The sequence below is a fragment of the Syngnathus acus genome, chromosome 9 (genome assembly GCF_901709675.1).
Source record: "Syngnathus acus chromosome 9, fSynAcu1.2, whole genome shotgun sequence".
In the NCBI taxonomy this organism is placed as follows: domain Eukaryota; kingdom Metazoa; phylum Chordata; class Actinopteri; order Syngnathiformes; family Syngnathidae; genus Syngnathus; species Syngnathus acus.
The window spans coordinates 2,391,331-2,398,858 of NC_051094.1; positions in this window are offsets into that span (position 1 = coordinate 2,391,331).

Here is a 7,528-nt window from a genome sequence, read left to right on the forward strand (position 1 = left end):
TAATGGCTGTCAAAAGTCAATTTCTCCCTCCTCGAGCCCTCTCTTACTGCCGCAAATTGAACTGGGCGACGTAGATACGGGGCGTAAAAAGCATGTCAGAGCCACGCCGGGTGGCTGCTGCCAGTTAGCCAGCCGCATTGGAAGGCGAGCGCTTGTGCCCTGCAGCAAACTGCAGGGGCTCAAACGCTTCTCCACATCCATGCGGGCAGCTAAGCGACTGGAGGCATACACGGGATTACCTCGTGTGTTATTGCCTCAGGCACTAACCACGAGTCGCCATTACGCATCAACGCAAACATGTGCAACACATGAGCAACCTTGCCAAATACAGAACATTGGGTTTGCTACGAGTCTGACCTTTTGAAAACACACTTTTGCCGTTTCACATTTATATCAAGTTCATGGGCTCTATTTGCACAGGTTAGACTCGACGTTTGGTGATTTCACAAATGAGCACAGGGCAGCAAATTTGGAAAGGGGGAGGACTGCGCCGCTGTGGGAGTGGTCAGCTTTAGATAAGCCGCAGATGAAATTATTGTTTCTACGTCTTTCTTATAATAAACATTCAAGTAAACATACAAGCAAACATATTGTGACATTTCCTGTGAAAAACAAAATTCAGGTTTCTAATCTTAGAGGTCAAACTAAAATCTGAAGTGTTGAAGAGAATTGTTGGGTTTGACTTAAGTCACACACACACACATTCAACAGCAGCATAGTAAGTACTTACAAAAAAACCCTGCAAGGATTATTTCCTCTCACATTTGAAGTATTTAACATACTGCAAGTGATAACACAAAACAGAAGCTACCAAGTTGATTTGGACACTTTTAGACTTCTAGTGTAGATTAATCGTACACATTTTGTTTTAGAAAAGGTAAAGGTTCATTTATGCTTTACTTTCCACATTAAGATGTGTTTGAGTGCCATTTTAGATATAAAAGAAAATGTCAAAAACATTTCTCTTTGTCTTCCGACCCCGGTGCCGCTGAACGGTTAGTGCTGGAAATAATTGTGATGTGAATGTAACCTCAAACCGGTTTAATGAGCGTGATGATCCGTGGAGAGAGCACAGGTAAAGTGCTTTTAACGAGAGGGCCTTTATTTTAGCGATCGAAGCGCTCAAATTCGGCTTCAAAGTGTGCCGGCGAGACTTTGTTTCCTCTCATCTGCTCGCGTGACGGCCCTCCGGAGTTAGCAAATGAGACAAAATGGCGACTGAGGACTTGGGCGGAACACGGTGAGACGAGAGAACCCAAATGAGCTCAAAAGGAGCTGGCGAAATGAAGATTGTTGGACTTTACAGATTCAGGCATGAGACCTCTCTAACCAGTTCCGTTCTCCTAAAAAAAGGACTTCACCAAGAGAAAGACCTGACCTGATGAAGCCAAACGTCTAAGACATTGGTGTCAAAGTCAAGGCCCGAGGGCCAGATACGGCCCGCCACATCATTTTATGTGGCCCCCGAAGACAAATTGTGTCAACTTCATACTAAAATTACAAATTGTCCACTTTTAAAAAATACAGATATTGCTAGCAATTATTGTTACCATTGATCTTTTAGAAATATTTTAACAGTATTTACTAGTCTCCGGTTTCAAACTTAATTATTCATCGGTTTGTTGATGGTCGTAATGGCCCTCCGAAGGAAACTATGACAACTCAGTTGTGATTGAAAACTATCAAATAAATGTCCGGCTGTTTGCTAACTTGACGATTCTGAACTAAGGAAGTCAAACTGAAATAAAGCGATTCACCTCACCGGCGTAAAGTTTCAGTATGCACGGGATATCAAAATGTAGATTTTTGCCAGTAACATCCACAGCTAAATCTCCTGGTGTTCCATTACCTCGTGATTGAAATCGCAGTGAGTAACTAGATCCAAGTAGAATTCTAGCCAGCGCACAACAAAGCGCCTCGGACGGAAAAAGAAATAGCGCAGGAAACCTTTGAGGTTGGATTGAATGAATGAAAATCGAGAAAATGTCACCTATTCCATCTGGGAAGATTTTCGATAGAGTCTGACAATGAAAGTACATCAAAGCGAGACGCGGACCCCACAGTCTTCAAAAGACAGCGTGAGCGCCACATTCAGGGTTATTAAATAGATGAATATTGACAGGCTCTTCCTGTTTGAGCTTGAACGACACCTCGGCTATCTCCACACATCCAACAGGACAAGAGAGATGACGGCAAGCGCACTTCACCTCCGGGCATCGGCGGCGGGAGGCTTTAATTGACAGGCGGCAGCCCTCAAATAACCCCCCCACATCTCCACCGTACAAACTTAGCTGATTGGACCGAGTTGTCGCTGAGCCAATCAGGAGAGGTTGTGTTTGCTGAAGTGATGTGTCCTTCAGCAGTTTGGCTGCTGTCGACTCACCAAACAATCTCGCTTAAGAATTTAACTGCTGGGCAAACACACACGGTGTGGGTAATGATGAAGGGGGCACCTTGGCTTGGTGTGTGTATTTACCCTGCCGTCAATGGAGGCACCTGCATATAAATCTACATTTTTATAACCTAGGTTGAGGTGCAAGCTCTGCGAGAAAAAAGAATGCACACATTTAGTAGGACCGGATGAAGAAAATAATGATTAAAACAAGGCTGCTATTTAGGGCAAGTATAAAAAAGTGACATAAAAGAAGACTACTTAGAGAGCTGCGGTAATAATTTCATGAAGGTTAAAGAATATATACCTGTGAGTATTGTTCAATTGTCTGTTTACATGTTTTGCTGCAGACTTTGTGGTCATGAGCACAATGCGAATAGATTGGCAGATGATTTTGAAAATCCCAGCCTGCACTTTTGCCACTTTTTCACTAAACATAGGGACATAAATGTTTTGCTTCCAGACAACAACAAAAATTGCTGATTTAAGTTTTGTAAAAGTTGTTTCACTGAATATTTTATTTTGATGGAATCTGTAGTTTTATATATATAATTAAAAAAAAAAAAACACACACATTCGCCAGACTCACTTCGAAAGACCAGGAAACAATTTTGCTCAGGAAAGAGGCAAGAAAATATCTACAATCAGCCAACACAGAGCTGTTTTGTCTACAATTTGCAAAAGTGGAGCATTTCCATCAATGTAGTTCCTGTTTGGTATTAAGTTCAGCCCAGGCCAATTTACAATGTGTTGCTGCACCGTTTGTGTTCCAATATCAGTTTCTTAAGGTGTCATGGACTATGCTGGGGGGGGGGGGGGGGGGGGGGGGGGGGAGTGACCAGCATGTGTCTCAAAGGCTGTCAGCACACTCGGCCCACTTGTGAAACGCTGTGCTCTAACATAGGAGAACACGTCGTTTCCTGGCAGCCAGCCTGAAGATACCAGCAGATGACTATTAAAAAAGGATGACCTTATTAGAAGTTAGAGTGTGGGCTGTTTCTTTCCTTTTCGGCGTGTAGATGGTGAAAAGAGTGGCAGACTGGAATGTTTTATTTATTCATTTTGCTGTTGTCAATTTATTATTCAATAGCTGCGTGTTTGGGCGCGCAACGACACCCTCGGACGACACTTGGCGAAATGTAAATGCGCGTCTACTTAGCGGAAGAAAGATGGAATACGTGTTAATGTCGCAAGACAGTGCTGTTTCTTAAATATGCATTAGAGAAAAAAAATGAACAGCATGCATAAGTGACGTTATTTGCTTTACTGTCTGTGTAAATTACATCTTGGCGCAGCTCGGCTCCAAATTCATTTATCAGAGTAAGGCATTCTATTGCATCAGCTTTGAACGGAAATGATGACAAATGCAATGGTGCCTTGAGAGAAAAGTTGAATTAATTCCTGTAACGCTTTGATTTCAAATGATCTATGTATATGATCTGTCTACATGAATTGCTGCACCGTTTGTGTTCAAATATCTATTATTTGTTAGCATTAAGCTAAGCGAACTTAGGCCAATGTTTTGTGTTTTTTAAACACCACATTTAACTGTCTTAAAATAAAATATGTGTAAACTTCAACTGGGAGTAAAGATTTGTATTTTTTTTTTCATATTGTTCATTTTATGCCAAACTACTGCCTCAGATTTTTTATAATGAATCAATTAAATTCTCATGTATTATTGTACTTCCTCAGCTATGATGACAATTAGTTATTCATAAATTCAGAGGACACGCACGCACACACAAACATCTCCACAGACACGAACACATAGACAAAGGCCTTTGTACCATCTTCCACACCATCTCTCCTCCAGGGGCCAATCCAGGGCTCCAAAGCCCTTAAGAGGGGCAGCAAGCCGGAAAATGACCCCATGCTGTCTGCGCTCGCCTCAGCCCCGCCTGGTTACGCCCGTTTCCCAGGGACCCGCTGAGGGTCCAATACCCCGAGGCCTCCCTCTCACGCCACACTACCTCCTAGGGCCAAACGTTAAAGGGGGCTCCCGGTGGCAGACAATAGAAGACTCGGAACGTGGGAAAGAAATGTCACAAGGCTCTCTGACAAGCTCGTTTCGACCTGCTGACCTGCGGGCCTGGTCCCACTGGGCCTCTTTATGTAAACACTAAACAAAGGCAAACCGCGCGTTAATCAGATTCATAACCCATGTGAGGAGATGTTATGAAGGCGCCGAGTCCTGACACCGGCTCGGACTCAAATCACAATTTTCATTTGAGGGAAACTGATTAAAGCAAAACTAGAAGAAAAAAAAAGTGCAACACGAAGTAAAGACATAAACGGACCGAGAAGAACAACCGTTTGAACTGCCCATCATTTTGTAAACAGTCCTGGTCATTTAACCTTTGACCTCCCATCTTGTTCGCCATCCAGGTCAATTGAGCCAAGGCTACGCTCCATATGGCTTTGAGGGGTCAAATGAGGATATCTAAAAGGTCAAGGGGCGCTGCACCCGATGGACACGGACAGGCTTCTTACTGATGGTCAGGGGGCAATTTGTTATGAAGTAAGGGCTTAATGAGGGAATGATTAGCATGAAGCAACTGACCCCCGCCCCCGACCTATTGGCTGGCCACAGTTTAGCTGGAATTCATATTTTTTATGTTTTTTTATTTTCTTTAAACTGAACGTGCTGCACTGAATGTCGCCAATTTAACCAGTGAACATTGCAAAGCTATGTAATAAAAAATAATAAATAAAAAAATAATAGTCAGAAAATTAAGTTGTAGTTTAAGAAAAATAAACAGTAAATTTGAAGAGAAAAATGATGTAAGTAGAAATTTTGACACAAAATTAATTTGTGAAAAAAAGGTCAAAATAAATCAGAATGAAGTTCTTTGACATAATGACGTCACCCTCACATTAGAATCTTATAACTCAAAATAAATCTTTGCAACTATATTACTGCAAAATTAATATTTTATCCGCCCATTTCACCTTTATTCTTGTTACTTTCTTTTAATTATTTTCTGCAAATTTGACCATCTATCATCTATCTAGTACAATTTTGAGTATTAAAAAATTTGTTCCTCAATAAAAATTCATTCATTCATTTATCTAAATACGAGTGCTGTCCAAGCAAGAGACTCTTGCGTGTGCGTCTGCTTCCTTTCTGCCACGCAGCATCATAATGACGCCGATGGGCAGTGAGGCAGCTGGTCATCCTATTTAGCAAACAATGCACTTAATGGGTTTTCTCCAGGCCCTTGACAAGGTTCCATTGATGACCTCATTGCTACACAGGCAACATGTGTGGGTCAGACCACTGTGGTCACTGCGGGTCAAGGTTCGCGAACCCAGCACCACGACCTAATTCCCAGAGGGATGCTAGCGATGGACTCCCGAGTCAGTACACAACATTAATCCTTACAATTAATGTTAAGGGTCAAATTTGACCCAGTTTGAAATTCGACAGCAATAAAAATACCTTAGTCTTTTCACCCTGAAATTAGATTATTTTTTATTTTATTATTTAATATTTTCCTATTTTTCTAATGTGATAAATAAATAAATAAATAAATAAATATATAGATAAATAGATAAATAATAAGAGGAAAACGCTGCCATCTTCTGCTGTAGTTGCAGCAAACTAGCGTTGACCTTGAGCCACAACTAAACCTCAGTTATAGTTTCTGGAACAGACCGGTGGAGGGCAAATCTACAGCGCGCACAGGGAGGCATTAATGCAGAACATCATCATTAACGCTTTTTTTTTGAGAGAGAGAAAAATAATCAGCACTTTAGAAGGGTCTTCGGATATAGCGCTTTCCATCATTGATGTGGAGGTTAATTACCCAACTTGGAAATAAGAGGCCAAAGGGGCGGCATTTCCTGACCATTAGCTCCGCTCATTTGTGTGGGGTGTTCCACATGAGCATCCACAAAGTACTTTCCATCGGAAATAAGACCAAATCAGTCAGTCATCACGGCAACATCATCCCAACCGCAACGCCTTATATTACGGCCGGGGCCCTTCTCACCTCCACTTCCTTCTCATCATCGCTATCATCATGACCGACCGCAGAAAAACCCCAAAGCTAGCCGAGTGTCCCGTTTATGTGAGTTAAGATGAGATGGCGCATTGTCCCACATCTCCTTGTAACCCGCTGCCCATAAATCTGCCCGCGTGGCCTGTGAACGTTTATGAGCACTTTACATGAAGATCACTCTCGCAAACAACGCCCTTCAAGATGGTAATGAAAGGCGAGCGGCAAAGGTGGAGATCAATGTCAGGTTTGGGGATTGGTGACAGGGCCCGCTAGCTCGCAGATGTGAGATAAATTAAAGGGGGGGGGGGGGGGGGGGGCCTTAAGAGGAGAGTGCAAAATCATAACAAATGTAGATGACGCATGACAGAAAAGAGGCGATACGAAGAGTTTGAAAATAAGGTGAGGCATATGTCATAGTCTCCGTGGTCGCCGTGCCAAAACACTGATGCAAGTTAACATCCCACCAAATTATGTTTAAAAAAATGACAGCATCTTTCAAAAACCTCAGCCGAAACATTTACGTCCATAAAAATAATAAATGCCCCAAAGGCCAAGGGCCAAATGAAATAAAACGAATCCCCAGACTGTGGCTTCCTGTCAGCCGACGGTCGAGGTCAGGGGTTAAATGGGGTCAAAGAGTCTTGAACCAGAGTCCAGGGACACCCGAGATCAATGAAAAGATGTTGAACATGAGAGTTCATAATGGGTGACTGATGGGAAGAAAAATATGTCATGTGGGGTCAGTGTTGGGGAATGATTGTTCATTTTTACACAACATGTTCAAATGTCTTTTTTTTTGCAGCGAATGCCAAGTTCAGCATGACCTCATTCGACTGGACGAATAAAAAAACAAGAAAAATTGTGTAGTTTGGCAAATCGAATAACTAACAAATGAGGAAGGCTTTTTTTTTTTCATTCCCTTTCATGCCTGCTTTTGACTCGATGCTGTGCAAGGACTTGGTTCTGGCTGTTTTCAGGCAGGTACCAGCTCAGGTCAACCCAGCCAGCCACCGATTAAATCACGTCTCCACTTTCATCTGCGGCCAGGAGTCCGGCCGAGCATGCCCCTTTGCACAGACCGGGGTGGGGGGGTGCATGCAGGGACAAACCCGGTTCCCGAAAAGAGGAAGAA